Below are 17,270 nucleotides of genomic sequence, written 5' to 3'. Positions count from 1 at the left end.
CGCCTCCTGGGCAAGCTCAATGCGGCCGCCGGCCAGCAGTGGCAGGTCTAGACTGGCGCCTCCTGGACAGGCTGCACGCCGGCCAGAGGGTGGCAGGCCGTTGATACAAGCAATGATTTTGGCAATGCGCCATCGATCATGATCATTATACAATATAATATTTAGTAGAAATGAGAAAAAATAATACTGTTGGTGCAAAAGTAGATCTGCAAATACAAAGGGCTAATACCCGATTCAACGTTAAGGCGTGCCAGCTGATTTGACCTTACAATCGACAATGGTGATAACTCGAATACTTTGGTCCCGACAACAGCGATGCGCCCGGATGTCACGGCCAAGAGGTATTCACACGGAACTCGAGAACTCGCCGAGGTTGACTCAAAAAATTCTAAAGAACTCGTAGTAAAAGGAAAATATGCAGGTTGACGAAGTCATCGAAAAAGTAGATGCTGGAATAGATGTAAAAACTTGTGTTGGATTGATTGTGTATGTTACATCGTTACGGGGTTTCATATTTATACCCTGCCCAAAAGGGTTACAATTAGACACGAGTAGGACTCGAATTCCAAATTGAACGGAATCCGTATACAAAACAAACTCTAATAACTATAGAAAACATTAATTTATCTTCCACAATCGATCGGTACACCACCATGACTTGATCGACAATTCCTACGTCGTTCTTTGTGACCATCGGCGAACCACCTCTTATAGCCATCGCCAACCATCAGCACCATCATGGGCACAGATCTATCACCATTTCTGTACTTGGCCATATTCTGTCGTTTTCTCATTGGCACCAATCCTCATCGGCAACTCTTCTGTCAACTAGTCACCACTTTCTTCCCTGCCGATCTATGCCTTATCAACTCCAGATACGCGTCCGTAGATACGTGTCTAAAAACAGTGTCAACACATGCCTCACAATTTTGGAGTATAAAATCATTGATGCTCCAAAATTCTCTCCAATAAATACGCCCTTTTTGTAATTATTTCCCCTTGACGGTCATTAATTGCCAAATCCAAACAACCTCAGTCCGGATCTCTAGCATATACCTCGAATCCCCCAACTTTTCAAACTGAATTTCCTAGATATACATTCATCGGCAATATTTTCGTTAGAGAGAAACTATCGATGAGCCTACCAGGAGATTCTGCACAGTAAAATATCTCCAAAATCATGGCCGCTTGCTGTCAAATCATCTAACAATCCTTTGATTACCGTGTGAACAGTTACCATATCCAACTGAACATCCTCGGATTTCATGGATACAGTAAAGAGATAAGTCAAAAATACCCCTGCTTACTTTACCCTATAAATACTGCCTTCTCCGGTACTCTTCCTCCATCTCGTCATTCCACATCCTCAAACCTACCTTCCTGGCGGCGGCACTGTTCGAGAAACTCAAGAACTCCGGCAAGGATCTCCTCCAACGATCTTCCGAGTCTTTGATCCCTTCCTCCTACCGGGAAGAAATGGTCATCAACTTCGTCGTTCCTGAGGTCAATTCAGCATCACCTTTCTTTTTTTCACTGTATTTTTTATTTCTCGCACAGTTATTTACTTGGTATTTTCTCTCATTCTTTTCCCTATTTTTTATCCTTCAAACCTTTAGGAATTGGCCGAGAAAATTGTAATTCCCACCGATCAACCCCACTTTCAATGCCTTGGTCCATTGGGAAACCTAGACCCCACCGATTTGATAAATGCATAAACAAATAGGGTCCCCTTTTAGAGCTGAGAACTTCTCACTAGATCTATGGAAAGATACCTTTCAATCCTGGCCTAGTTCTACCAAGGGATGGAGAGATTGGTTTCTAAGAATCGGCAACTCGAATGAGGTCCAATGGGGTGAGCGCAAGCTAGATCAGTGCATTAGGCTATCCATTGACGATATGGAAAGAAATGAATCGCTATTGATAGTTGCTTCATACTTCTAGTCAGATACCCTCAATGCCTTTGTGTTTGGTCATGGCCCTGCTTCCCCTACTCTTGCCGATGTGCTCATGCTAACAGGTTTAGACATATCAACTGCCGATGATAACCATCTATATGATCGCAAACCTAAGCGTAAAGTAGAAACCCGCAATATTGGTGGTTGGTCAGGATACATTCAGAAGTACCGAAAAACAGGGTCAGTCGGTCAGAGGGAGCATGCTATTTTCCTAAACATGTGGTTAGATAAGTTTGTTTTCTGTGGCCGATCGGTAGGACCAACCTTTGTCTATTTATCGGCAGCAGAAAGACTGGCCGATGGCGGCCGATTTCCTCTCGGCCGATACTTGCTTGGTTCTGCTTAACACCTTCTCCATCAAGTAGCTGAAAAGCTTCTGTTAGGCCAACCCATCGGCAACTTAGGAGGTTCTTGGTGGTTCATTAACATGTGGCTCAGTGTTCACATGCACAAACGCCTTGGATTCGACCTCTTCGCACAGCGCTTTTCCAGAGATATCGCCGAAGATCACGAATTGGCTGATGAAGAATCGGCAACTCGCCCACCCCTAAACTATGGTGAGGCTACCATAGTCTTACCTGGTACTGGTTGCAATGAAGACCAGGTTAGCCGATTCTTTCAAACTCTATGTGAAGGCCTTTCCAAAGATCAGCAGGCATGGATGCCTTATGAAGATCCAAAAACCAGATTCCCACTTATTTTTCACCCTTTTGATGATGCTCTCAATAAGGACCATGACCCAATGATGACAATTATTACTCCAAGGGCCATACCAGTGAATACCTTTGGTAGTGGGAAGAATTCCAACCCCACTTATGAGTTTTATAAACCATCAGCACTGGCTCGTCAACTGGCTTTTGGGCAGCTGCCGATTGGACTCTGCTATGCCAAAGTAGTGAAGCCAAGGGAGATTATAACCAGTGGACTTGAGTGGATAAGAATAGCTCAGCTTCAGCCGAATGCCGATACGTCAGACATTGATTTATCGGCATGGATCCCAGCCCTTTTCATCAATCAGATGTACAAGAAGTGGTGGAAAGAGTGGAAAGAACACCTGTTCTGCACATCTGCTTTGAAATACCGTGGTATGATCGATCGCAACTATAAGATCCCCGATAACGCTGTAAGTCTTCAACCGATACCTTAGTTCTTTTGTTGCTTTTACCCTTATTGGTAACTCACCCTCTCCTTTTTGAACAGGTTGACAACTCACCACCGTCAGTCAGCAGGAGTGGAAGACCGATCGAACTCCTTCCATCAGGCCCAATCTCTCTGATCGGTCATAACACGCCGAGTCTGGCAGCCCTGGCGCATCGAAATGTGCGCTTCAAGAAGACGACCACCAGGCAGTCAAAAACTTCCCCATCTGTTGCCGCTGCCACTCTGGCACAGGCTTTTAAGGTAAACTCTCAATTTTCTTGGCTTCTACCGATTTCATCCCATACTTACATAATCTTTTCAGGGCACATCAACCGCTACTGGGCCCTCATCGGTAACTTTATTGTTTAACAAACTTTCATCAATATCCTTTTGTGTCTCTTCTGATAATATCTTTGATTATTTCAACAGCAAACTGACAAATCGGCAAAGACCAGAAGCGCCCAAACAGGTGCCGATACCCCCCAGCCCAGCCAAGCCAAGTGAAAAGGTCCTAAGAGCACCAAGTCGCAACCATAGCGTCAGAGGATAGCACCATCTTCTCCTCCTCGTCCAGTATCACTGATTTGTGTGGAATCATCCCCCTCTTCACCAGAAATCCAGACACAACAAGCACCGTCTCCTCCTCAACCAGCACCTCAGCCATAAGAAGCACCAGCCGACGTGCTTGAGCAGACTGCCGATCCAGCAGATCTGATCATATCATCGGTAGTTCCTCCAGAACAAACAAGCACTGCACCTCCTCAAGGTAACGTACTGATCACAAAATTATCACTGATGGATACATCTTTACAAATTATAATTATTCTTGTAATTTTTTAGCTAACATCATCCTATCAGCAACTCCAGCTGATCAACCTGTAGTACCAACGACATTGACCAGCCAGAGGTGTGAAATAGCTTTGAAGCAAGTAAGTTATCTGATTTCCACCCTTTATATCACTAATATCTAACCATCAAATAACTTATTTTTATCTTCTTTTCAGGAACAGGACTCCCCAGATAGCTTATTCTCCTTTGCCATCGATATTCCTGATGATGAAGGCGAAGAAGCAAGTTCCTCCCAAGTAGTAGGAATCTCATCGGCAGAAATAAAAGCTAAGCTGGAAGACTTGTTGGCACTACTGCACCAAGATACTGCTCAGTTGGTCAATGACTTTGATCCACCTAAAGCTCTGTTTAAGACCCTTCAAGGCTAGATCCTAGCCGATGTAGAAGAAGTCTTGTTTCAAGCTGCACACTTGGAAAGCCGCCAGCTCCAATACCAAAAGGCTACCCAGCGTCTTGCCGATAGAACCGCTCATGCCAAACTCACAGAGGAAGTAATGCAAGTAAAACGTCTTGCCGATGAGAAACATAAGAGCATCGGCATTCTGCAGTGCTCAGTGGAGACACTGAAGCAGAAGAATTCCGACCTATCGGCAAGAAGGGAAACCCTGCTATCCGAGCTCAAACAAGGGGAAGAAGCCCTGTCTCAAGCTCAACAAGAAGAAAGCCAGCTGTCTGAGATGATCAAGACTCTTCAGCAAGAACAAAACATCCAGGCTCGTAAGGCACTGCAAATGAAAAAGAAGCTGAAGCCAGTAGAGGGTTTTGCCGATGACGACATCCGGGAAATAGAAGAAGCCGACCAAATCCGCCTGCGCGCTATATCGGCCATCCAAGCCTTGCTGAATGCATGAACTCTTCATCGGCAACCTATTTCGTTCTGCCCTTAGAAAACTTTTGATCATTCTGGTCTAGCCGATAGGACTGTTATCGGCACTTTTAAAAACATTAGACACTACCCCAGGTACATTTTATCTAGCTGATAGGAGTGTTATCGGCACTTAAATTTTTATGCATCAACCCAGATGCTTGGGTAGTACTTCTTTAGATATTTTCCATTCAATGCTCTAGGAAATTCAACTCCTTTGAGAGTTTCTAAAATATAAGCATTACCAGGAGCAGACCAATTTATCCGATAAGTACCTTCCCAATTAGGAGACCATTTTCCAAACTTCGAACTTTTAGTTCCATACCAAATCTCCATCGGCAAACTCGTTAGCTTTTACCTTTTTATCATACCATCTAGCAACTCTCTTTTTATTTTCTTCTATACTTATCAAAGCTCTCAACCGATGCTCCGCCAAATCATCCAACTCATCTTTCATCAAAGTAGCATAGTCATCGGCAGCCAATTGATCTTGAAAAGAGACCCGCCTAGATCCAGTCTTGATTTCCCATGGCAACACTGCATCGTGTCCATATACCAACTGATATGGTGAAACTTTGGTCGATCCATGACATGCCATCTGATAGGACCACAAAGCTTCATTCAACAAAGTATGCCACCTTCTAGGATTTTCTTCAATCTTTTGCTTGATGAGCTTTATAATCCCTTTGTTAGATGCTTCGGCTTGTCCATTGGCTTGAGCATAATAAGGAGAAGAATTCAACACTTTCATCCCCATACCGATTGCAAATTCATCAAACTCTCCCGATGTAAACATAGTACCCTGATCGGTAGTAATTGTTTGAGGAATACCAAATCGGTAAACAATGTGCTCCTTCACAAAATCAATCATATTAGCCGATGTTACTTTCTTCAAAGGAATGGCTTCGACCCACTTAGTAAAATAATCAGTGGCAACTAAGATGAACTTATGCCCCTTGCTTGATGGCGGATAAATCTGGCCAATTAGATCAATAGCCCATCCCCGGAACGGCCAAGGCTTAATAATAGGATTCATGGTCGATGCGGTGTTGGGTATTCTTAACATCATTACCAAAAGTAGGCAGTTTTCTAATTCTGATAACGGTGCCAAAAATGCCAAACCTATCCCTCATACCACTTAAGCCAAGTAGTCATCCCCAGCATGACATGAGAGACGCGGTATTGAAATATGCAATTGCTCATCTAGATAATTAATGAATGGGATCTGCAAGCGCACAGATTAATACCGACGTAGCATTTTAACCAGGAAGTATTCCAGGTATCGTTATTTATATTTTTACCACTGGGAAGGGATTAGTAACCATCAATGTTGATTATAGAATGGAATATAAGATTGAGTATGTATCATTGCAAGTATAATTGAGAACATTTATCGAACTCTTTCATACAGGGAAAGTGTCACATGAAAGATATATGAAGTAATGAATAGTGACAAAGATAATTAATCTGACCTTACTACTTCTCCTTTATAGTCTGCCCATCCGTCCTTGATGATTTGCGTCCTCTGGTTGCGGTTGCGTCGTTTTCTGACCTGCTTAGAGTCTTCAACGATATAATTAGGGTTAGTAAAATAGCGGCGTACATTCTCTGAGGGGAAGTGCATATGGACTTCTCCAGTTCCAATGTAGATGATGGCTTTAACAGTGCTGAGGAACGGTCTTCCAAGGATGATGGGTGGATCGTATTCGTCTTCTCCCATGTCAATAACCTGAAAGTCTGTGTAGACAAAATGATCATGTATTTTGATAGGGACATCAGTTACTATACCTTTAACCTCTCGAAATGTCTGATCTGCCATCTGGAGCTGAATGTATGTTTGTTTTAGGGGCATGGTTCCGAACAAGAGCCAATAGGTGACTGCGGCCATTATGTTAACGCCCGATCCAGTGTCGCAAAACATCTTGTAGAAGTTGTATCCATTTATGGAGCAGTAGATGCTTGGCATTCCTGGGTCGTCCTGCTTGGTGAGAAATGGTGACTTAAGTTGATGATCTTGACCTCCTTGAACTGTAGTGACCATCTTAGCTGACTCGGTCTACACTTGCTTGTTCCTGTTCCTCCTGTTGGCCCTCTTCCTTGATTTATGTCGGGATTACTCTGGGATTTGTGTAGTCTTGTTCTTGAAGGAAAACGTCTCCTTCCTCCCTTTGATGTAGAAACTGATCTTGGCAGCACTAGCGTAGATGATAGCTCCCGAGGTGTTTAAGAATGGCCTCCCTAAGATGATGGGTGCCCTCTCATCATTACCGGTCTCTATTACTACGAAGTCTGCTGGGGCGTATAAGGTACCAACTCGGACACAAAGGTTCTTCAATATTCCTTTTGGGAAACTTAATGCCTGATCTGCAAACTGCAAACACATGGTTGTTTCTAATAAAGGATATGTAAAGAATTTTTCATAGAGTACCCTGGGCATAATGTTGACGCTAGAGCCAAAGTTGCAGAGTGCTTCTGGGAAGTCCACCATGCCGATGGAGATCGGGATGACGGGGCGTCTTGGATCGCCTCTCTTGACCGGCATAAGGTCAGTAGTTACTTCAGTGATGGGGTTACTCCAGTTACCTGCATCAAATATGTCTACAAGATTTGCAGATTCTAACCCTTCCGGTTGTCATGGTATACCGGGGTTAGTAGTAGGAACAACAGCAGCTATTTGATTTAACTGTGATTCAATCATTTTATTAAAGCTAATTTGATTCTTGATGGCAGTAGAGAAATTATCCATTCTATTATTTATATTTTCTAACATTTTATCATTAGATGCCAATTTCTTAGATAGGTTATCCATTAGATTTCCTTGATTAGACACTAACTCTCTCAGAGGTGGAAAATTATTGTTATTGTTGTAAGAATTGTTACCTTGATAATTACCTGAGTAGTTAGGCCTCTGTTCATTCCAACCTTGATTTTGTTGAGGACGGTAGTAGTAGTAGTAGTTCTTGATGTAGTTCACATCCTCAAGCATCTCAGGGCAGTGATTGCCTAAGTGTCCAGTATCTCCACACTCCTCACAAGTCATATGAGAGTCGTAGATGTGCATAACTTCTTTCTTATCTCCAGCTCTATCATCGAGCTTCTTCATGAGCAGGTCTAGCTTAGCAGACAGCATGTCTACCTCCTTGAGCTGATGCATACCTCCACCTTTCTGTATGTCTGGGTCCTTTCTTCATTCCAGCCTTGGTTGGACGCCATCTTCTGTACAAGAGCTGTGGCTTGTGATATGGTGAGTGATAGGAATGCTCCTCCAGCTGCAGCATCCATGGTTTCTCGAGAACTATTGCCGAGCCCATGATAAAATGTCTGCATTAGTAGCCAACTCTTCATTCCATGATGGGGACATTCTAGGATGTAGTCTTGGAAGCGCTCCCATGCTTCTAGAATGGATTCATCATGTTGTTGCCAAAAACTTGTGATTTTCCCACAGAGAGCATTGATCTTGCCCATGGGAAAGAACTTAGCTAGAAAGTTCGTGGAGCAGAGTGCCCACGTAGTATTCTTCTCCTTTGTAGCGTAAAACCACTGCTTCGCTTTTCCTGACAGTGAGAATGGGAAGAGGCAAAGTAGTATAGCATCTCTGGGGACTCCTGATATGGTGAATGTGCTGCAAATCTCCAGGAAGTGTTGGAGATGAGGACTAGCATCTTCGTGTGCTTTCCCATAGAACTGGTTGGATTGCACCATATTGATAAGTCCAGGCTTGAGCTCAAAGTTTCCATCGATCTCTGCAGCAGGTCCAGTGCGGATGTTGTCCGTAGTGGGAGCTGAGAACTCACGGATCGATTTGTTCGCCATGGCTTCGAACTCTGAAGACAAGTTCCGGTGATCTTCTTGATTGGGTGAAGCTTCTTGTTGAAGTGTTGATGATCTATTCTTGAGCTTGGCTCTTTTTTTTTCAATAATGCTTCGAGATTGTCAACAACATTTCCTGGAAGATGTCTTCTATTCATACATTACCCTACATAAGACAAAATAGAAAAATATCGGGGTAAAACTGTATGAGAGAATTGATAAGCTCAATCATATTAGTGATGCAAATGATAACTCAAAATTCTATATTCATTCCTGATTAGTAATCAACCTTCCCCGGCAACGGCGCCAAAAATGCTTGTTGGGTATTCTTAACATCATTACCAAAAGTAGACAGTTTTCTAATTCTGCTAATGGTGCCAAAAATGCCAAACCTATCCCTCATACCACTTAAGCCAAGTTGTCATCCCCAGCATGACATGAGAGATGCGGTATTGAAATATGCAATTGCTCATCTAGATAAATAATGAATGGGATCTGCAAGCGCACAGATTAATACCGATGTAGCATTTTAACCGGGAAGTATTCCAGGTATCGTTATTTATATTTTTACCACTGGGAAGGGATTAGTAACCATCAAGGTTGATTATAGAATGGAATATAAGATTGAGTATCTATCATTGCATGTATAATTGAGAACATTTATCTAACTCTTTCATACAGGGATAAGTGTCACATGAAGGATATATGAAGTATTGAATAGTGACAAAGATAATTAATCTGATCAGCATAACTTAGCCACATAATAAATATGATAAGCACCTCAATTAGATATTCTAGCAAGTCATTAGCATGGAATTAGGACGAACTACAAGAATATTCCCTAAGTTATTCTTAACTATATAGTCTAGCATATCATAGTTAGTGCAATTATACTTAGCAATCATTGCGAGACAAGACTACGCCCATGCATAGTGATATTAGCAAGGAATATGAGAAACATCGTAATCACTCCCCTATAATAATGTTGCTCTGCCAGCCCAATACACGAGAGGGGGACTATATAAGAATCAATGAAGCTGTCACTATCATGAACTACCCCACGATCTGGCATATTGGGTAGAATCGTAGATAAATACGGTATAAGCACCACGCCTACACAATATCTATCATTTACCCATGGATCCGATGGATAAACGCTATACGATCCTAAACATGTATATAGATCCAATCTAACTAAGCCAAGTATATAACTATGATAAACTAAGAACAATATAATCTTGAATATAAACAAGTAGAGCAAAGTCATAAGCAACATATTGAAGTAGAACAAAGTCATATTCATAATATTGAAGAACAAAGATGAACAATTAGAAGAACAATTAGAGAATTACCAAGAATCCTCTTGACAGATCCAGAAACCAATCGAAGATTGACTCCTTCTAGTTCTAATCCTATGTATCTATGCTAATCTTGATGTCTAATTGATGTGGTGGCTCTAGGGCTTGATCAGAGGCTTCTTCTCCGTTGAAGAATAATGAATTAGGGTTGAGAGGCTCTCTCCTCCAGGGGCCAGGGGGTCTGGTTTTATAGTCCCTTCAAGTGAATATGGGCTGTTGGATCAAACCGACATTGATTGAACGGTTATCCTTGATCCTTTAGGTCGGTGGAGCGTAATCCCGAAAGAGAGTCCTGATTGGACTCCAAAGGTGGGCGGGCGCCCTGGTCTCCTGGGCGGGCGCCCAGGGCCAGGCCCCGTTTCACCTCCGCTTCATTCCCGTGGCTTCTAGAGTCTTCTAGATGTAAGATAATTGCGCGACACGTTAATATCTCTATGTAATCCCGACGTGTGGGCCTTTTTTCCGTATTTCCTGATAACCCCCTGTAGAAATAGACAAACACCAAAACTCGTGGAATTCTATCAGATAAAACCCTAAGTCTAGATGTTGATTTCATTTGGTTCCTTTTCTTTGTTTATTTGATAATTAAATTTGATACTTAAGGACCGTCAACATGCGGGTGCCTTTTGAATATTACCAAACCTTTGGCATCTTTGACATCCTTTGAAATATTTAAAGCAATCCTCAAGTATAGTCGGCTAATAATACCCATTTCTCCTAATCATCCACTTCATCTTAAAAGCCGACTGATGTGCTCCACATACTCCTTCATGGATCTCACCCATCAAGCTTCCAGCCTCATCATTACCCAAGCATTTGAGTAGAACTCCATCTATCGTTTGATAATATAACTCTTCTCCAAGGAGTACATATTTAGTAGCTTGAAACCTGACACACCTCTCAACCTTTTTAGATGGATCTTTTAAGTAATCAATGATTTCTTTTCTCCAATTGTCGGCACTGATTGCCGATAACACATTTAAGATAGGTTGATATCCCGAGGCATGCTGAGCCAACCGATTAGCCTCTTCATTATGTAATCGAGGAACATGCTCCAATCGGAAATCCTTGAATTCCCTTAACAGTTGTATGCTCTTTTCATAATAGGTTATCAAAACTTCACTTCGGCATTCATAAATTCCAGCCAATTGATTTATAACAAGCAGAGAATCGCCGAAGATCTCAACAGCATCGGCATGAACCTCCTTTAACAATTCCAACCATTTGATCAGAGCTTGATATTCAGCTTGATTATTTGTCAACGTGGCAACAATCGGCAAAGAGAACTCATACTTCTTTCCTCGAGGGGAAATTAGTACTATACCGATTCCTGCCCCCCGGTCACATGTGGATCCATCAAAGAAGAGCGTCCAAGGAACGATCTTCAAGGTCCCTACTACACCGCAATGCTGAGTCACAAAATCGGCCATAATCTACCCCTTAACTGCCTTAGCCGATTCATAATGCAGATCAAACTCCGACAATGCCAAAATCCATTTGCTGATTCTACCGGTCATAATCGGCATAGATAGCATGTACCGGACTACATCATCTTTGCATATAACAGTGCATTCGGCCGATAGCAAATAGTGCCTCAACTTGATGCATGAAAAATATAAGCATAAACATAATTTTTCAATTGCCGAATACCTTGTCTCAGCATCAACCAGTCTTCTACTTAAATAATAAATCACACGTTCCTTCCCTTCAAATTCTTGAATTAGAGCCGAACCGATGACCATCCCATCGGTAGACAAATACAATTTGAAAGGTTTTCCTTGCTGAGGTGGAATCAGAACTGGAGGATTTGTCAAATAATTTTTTATTTCGTCTAATGCTAACTGTTGCTCTTTTCCCCATACAAACTCTTGATGAGCTTTCAACTTAAGTAAAGGACTAAAAGCAAGAATCTTACCAGACAAGTTAGATATAAATCGGCTGATAAAATTTATCTTGCCGATCAGAGATTGGAGTTCAGTCTTGTTGGTGGGAGCAACTATTTTGTTGATAGCATCAATAGATCTCCTACTAATTTCAATTCCTCTCTGATGCACCATGAAACCAAGAAATTGCCCTGCCGATACACCAAATGCATATTTATTAGGATTCATCTTCAAACCATGTTCCTTGTGCACTCCAACACTTTTCATAGATCGGCAAGATGCTTTGTGAAATCTCCAGACTTAACCACCACATCATCAATATAGATTTCCACCAACTTGCCGATGAACTCATGAAAGATAAAATTTATAGCTCTTTGATAAGTAGCACCAGCATTTTTCAAGCCAAAGGTCATGACTATCCATTCGAACAACCCAACATGACCAGGACATCTAAATGCGGTTTTTGGAATATCTTCCTCGGCCATGAATATTTGATTATATTCTGCATTGCCATCCATAAACCTAATAATCCGATGTCCAGCTGCAGCATCAACTAGCAAATCAGCAACTGGCACTGGGTAACCATCCATCGGTGTAGCCTTGTTAAGATTCCTGAAATCAATGCAGACATGAAGCTTCCCATTCTTCTTGTAAACTGGAACAACATTGGAAATCCATTCGGCATACCGACATTGCCGAAAAAATTTGGCTTCGATAAGTTTAGTTATTTTGGCCTTAATATCAGGAAGAATATTAGGATTACATCGGCGAGCTGGTTGCTGATGTGGCCGAAATCCAGATTTGATAGGTAACCGATGTTCAACAATAGATCGGTCTAAACCAAGCATCTCGGTATAATCCCAAGCAAAGCAATCTTTATATTCCTTTAGCAAATCGGTTAACTGTTGCTTACACTCAGAATCTAACTTAGCACTAAAAAAAGTAGGCCTTGGCCTATCACCATTACCTATATCTATTTCTACTAAATCATCAGCCGATGTAAATCCCTGGCCTAATTTCCCATCATCGGCGAACCTATACATTAAAACTCTTCGTCAGAACCGACTGCTTGGATCGGTGGAATTTCATAATCGGCATCTTTAAGAAAATCCTTCTCCCAAATCTCTCCTGAAATGCATCTAGTCCTTTCATAGGTATCTGCTTCTGCCGATGCAATGACATATGAAGAATCTCCTTGGACAATTTCAATTTTGTCACCTACCCACTGAACCAAGCACTGGTGCATTGTAGATGGGATGGAACAATTGGCATGAATCCAATCTCTCCCCAACAGCAAATTATAAGCACCCTTTCCACTGATGACAAATAAAGTTGTCGGCAAGGTTTTGCTGCCGATGGTCAACTCAACACATATGGCTCCTTTGACTAGAGATACATTCCCTTCAAAATCCTTTAGCATCATATCAGTCTTGGTCAAATCTTGATCTCCTCTCTCAAGCTTCCGATAGACTGCATACGGCATAATATTGATAGCAGCCCCACCATCAACAAGTATCTTGGTCATCGGCTGCCCATCAACCCTGCCTTTGACAAACAGAGCTTTAAGATGTTGTCTCTCATTATCAGCGGGCTTTTCAAAGATAGCCGTCATCAGATCCAGACCCAACTGAGCTATCTGATCAGGAAAATCCGCTTCCTCATCATCACTGAAGGGCGCAACGAACTCCATTGGAAACATAAACACCATATTAACATCTGCCAATGGACTTTTTCCTTTAGGATCTGACTGCTGCCGATCTCCAGAATTGGTGGGATTCTCTTCTCTACTCAGCTCTTCTCGTCGCTCCCACTGCAGCCTTCTTTTCTGTATCCTAGTTAACCCCTCTGGACACCATGGAGGAAGTTGCGGCTGTCTCACTGACTGGCGACGATTTTCCCTTGATTCCAACCGATAAGTATTAGCATCTCTGCAAAATATGAACTCATCGGGAAATCGCGCATCCGCCATCTCCTCAAGCTCCTCTTGGTTTCTAGGAAAATACCTAACACGCTCACCAAGCCTGTCATGTACACTGAGTCTGCCCCCAGCCGATCATGAACTGAGGCCCTTCCTCTAATCGGCCCATCAAAACGCCGATCATCGTTCTGGTACTGTCGATTTGGTCTATCATACCGATTATAGCCATTGCACTCAAGGCAGTCTCTAACAGTTGGTAGCTTGATGTTTTGCTCCCAACAGTGGATGAAGAACGGGCAATTCCAATGATCTTTATGCCAATTCCACTCTTGTCGGCGTCTTTCTTCTTCCCGACGATGATCCTCCTGTTGGCGCCGATACCGATCTTCACGCTACTGCCAGGTTTCCCGATGCCTTCTATGAGTGATCACAATGCCAGATCGGGGAGGCCTTCCTGAGCTGGTTCCTTCCTGGATCAAACCCTTGCCTTTGGCATCATCGGCAGTAATCTGGTGTTGAGGATCCACCGATGCGCTTTTCTCAGCAGCCTCTGAAGTCAATACTTTAGTCTTCCCCTTAGCATCCAACATATTTGTAGGGAAAGGATATTGGTCGATCTGCATCAGCTTTTGAGCTTTGGAGCTATCGAACTTAATTCTCCCAGACTCTATAGCCGATTGCAGATGTTGCCTGAAAACCTTGCACTCATTTGTACTATGAGATGTTGCATTATGCCACTTGCAATACTTAATCTTTTCTAATTCTTCTGTCGATGGTATCACATGGTTGAGTGACAACTTAATCTGCCCCTCCTGAAGCAGAAAGTCAAATATCCTATCGGCTTTGGTAATATCAAATGCAAACTTTTCTGGTTCTTTATGCCCAAAAGGGCAGGACATCGGCTTCTTATTCTTTACCCACTCTGCCAAGCCGATGACTGGTTCTTCATCAAAGTCTGAACTTGTCGCCTCATCGACAAATGACACCTTTTTGTTCCATGCCCTCTTAGGTTCAAAAGCTTTGATATCTTGGTCAGAAATCCTCTGCACTAAATGGCTCAGGCTTTCAAACTCTTGAGAAGCATACTTGTCTTTAATGTGTGGCAACAATCCTTAGAAAGCCAAATCGGCAAGTTGCCGATCATCCAGAACCAAACTATAACATTTATTCTTTACATCTCGCAACCTTTGCACAAAGCTTTCAACCGATTCACCATTACGTTGCCTCAGCCTGACTAAATCGGTAATCTTCTTGTCATGGACTCCAGGAAAGAAGTATTTGTGGAATTGCTTTTCTAGATCGGCCCAGGTGATTACTGAGTTTGGAGGTAATGAAATAAACCAGGTAAAGGCCGATCCAGATAAAGATGACGAGAATAAACAAACCCTTAGCTCATCTCTATTAGCAGCTTCCCCACACTAGATGATGAACCGGTTAATATGCTTCATGGTTGATGTATCATCCTATCCAGAAAACTTGGTGAAATCCGGCACCCTGTACCGATTTGGAAGCGGAATTAAGTCATATGTAGGAGGATACAGTGTCCGATAAGAGTAAGTGTTAACTTTGGGTTTTATCCCAAATTAGTCTCTCATCACCTCAGCTATCTTATTGGCCCAGCAAGCATCGGCATCGTACCGATGAGCTGGTTGTGGATCTGGCATCTCCTAATAAGCTTCCACGTGTCTCTATGGTGCACAATTTCCACGGAACATAGGATTAGCCACCGCGTGTTGGCCGCCAATTTGCTGACCAATATTTTATTGGCTGGTTGATCAACCCTTGATTCTGAAATCCAGGTTGCATTGGTCCCTGTTGAAATCCCATAGCCTGATGTTCTGCTGAGGCATCTGTGGAAAGACAAACTGCCCTATCCATGCATTGTTAACATTCATCGACGTAGGCCCTGCCGATGGCTGATAATTGGGCATCATCATTTAATTGGCATACCCTGGCTGTGTCATAAACCTTTGCTGCGTCGGCATGGGATCTGCCGAGGCGTTGGCATCTAGAAAATTGGTATTTGAGAAATCCCAGCAAAAGGTCTTGCAGTAGTAGTTGTAGAATACTGGGGATTCTGAGTCATCTGCGTGCCTAGGGGTGCTGATGCCATAGGAGCCTTGCCTGTCATGTCAGCCACTTGAGACGTTCCAGAACTTTTTGCCACAAATTCTGGGGGCATATCATATCCCCACCAATTGGGAGGAACAGATCTTGACATTGCCGATGCCAATAAATCTGTAGCAAGTTTGACGTGTCCCTCTGATGTTGATGGATTAGTCGTCATTGGTGTAGATTGCGCATTAGTCATCCCTAACGTGCTTGGAGGAGAAGTAACTTCCGTACCCGCAACTTCTGTAGTAGCCGATGGAGCCGTAACCAATGATGATCCTGGCTGATGATAGGCAGGGCCCAGATAAGATGGTGGTATCTGTCCTTCTTTGAAAGTTCTAGCCACAACATTGAAAATTGTATTGGACAACACACTAGATTGATTGATTAGAGCATGATTGATAGCACTATCAACCATCTCTTGTAGTTTACCAGGATTAGCTTCAAAAGTGTTTTGCCGAGGCATCGGCAATGCTTCCTTTTGGATCACCTCACCGCTCCTGTTGATACTGAAGGATTTTAAGCATAGTTGCTTGTAGTCCTCCATAGCTTTTGTCATAGCTTCCTTCTGTTCATCTCTGAGATTGGCTTCCGTCATGGGGATGACGTTCTCCAAGTCGAAATCGGTGTTCGACATGTTGATCTTGATGTTGAATCTCTGTCCCACTGGGAGTGCCAAAAGATGTGTTGGTGCAAAAGTAGATCTGCAAACACAAAGGGCTAATACCCGATTCAACGTTAAGGCGTGGCAGCCGATTTGACCTTACAATCGACAAAGGTGATAACTCGAATACTTTGGTCCCGACAACAGTGATGCGCTCGGATGTCACGGCCAAGATGTATTCACACGGAACTCGAGAACTCGCCGAGGTTGACTCGAAAAATTCTAAAGAACTCGTAGTAAAAGGAAAATATGCAGGTTGACGAAGTCATCGAAAAAGTAGATGTTGGAAGAGATGTAAAAACTTGTGTTTGATTGATTGTGTATGTTACATCGCTACGGGGTTTCATATTTATACCCTGCCCAAAAGGGTTACAATCAGACACGACTAGGACTCGAATTCCAAATTGAACGGAATCCATATACAAAACAAACTCTAATAACTATAGAAAACATTAAGTTATCTTCCACAACCGATCGGTACACAACCATGACTTGATCGACAATTCCTGCGTCTTTCTTTGTGACCATCGGCGAACCACCTCTCATAGCCATCGGCAACCGTCAACACCAATCATCGTCACAGATCCATCACCACTCCTGTACATGGCCATATTCTGTCGTTTTCTCATCGGCACCAATCCTCATTGGCAACTCTTCTATCAACTAGTCACCACTTTCTTCCCTGCCGATCTACGCCTTATCAACTCCAGATACGC

The sequence above is a fragment of the Sorghum bicolor genome, chromosome 4 (genome assembly GCF_000003195.3).
Source record: "Sorghum bicolor cultivar BTx623 chromosome 4, Sorghum_bicolor_NCBIv3, whole genome shotgun sequence".
In the NCBI taxonomy this organism is placed as follows: Eukaryota; Viridiplantae; Streptophyta; class Magnoliopsida; order Poales; family Poaceae; genus Sorghum; species Sorghum bicolor.
Note: the sequence above shows the minus strand (reverse complement) of the source record.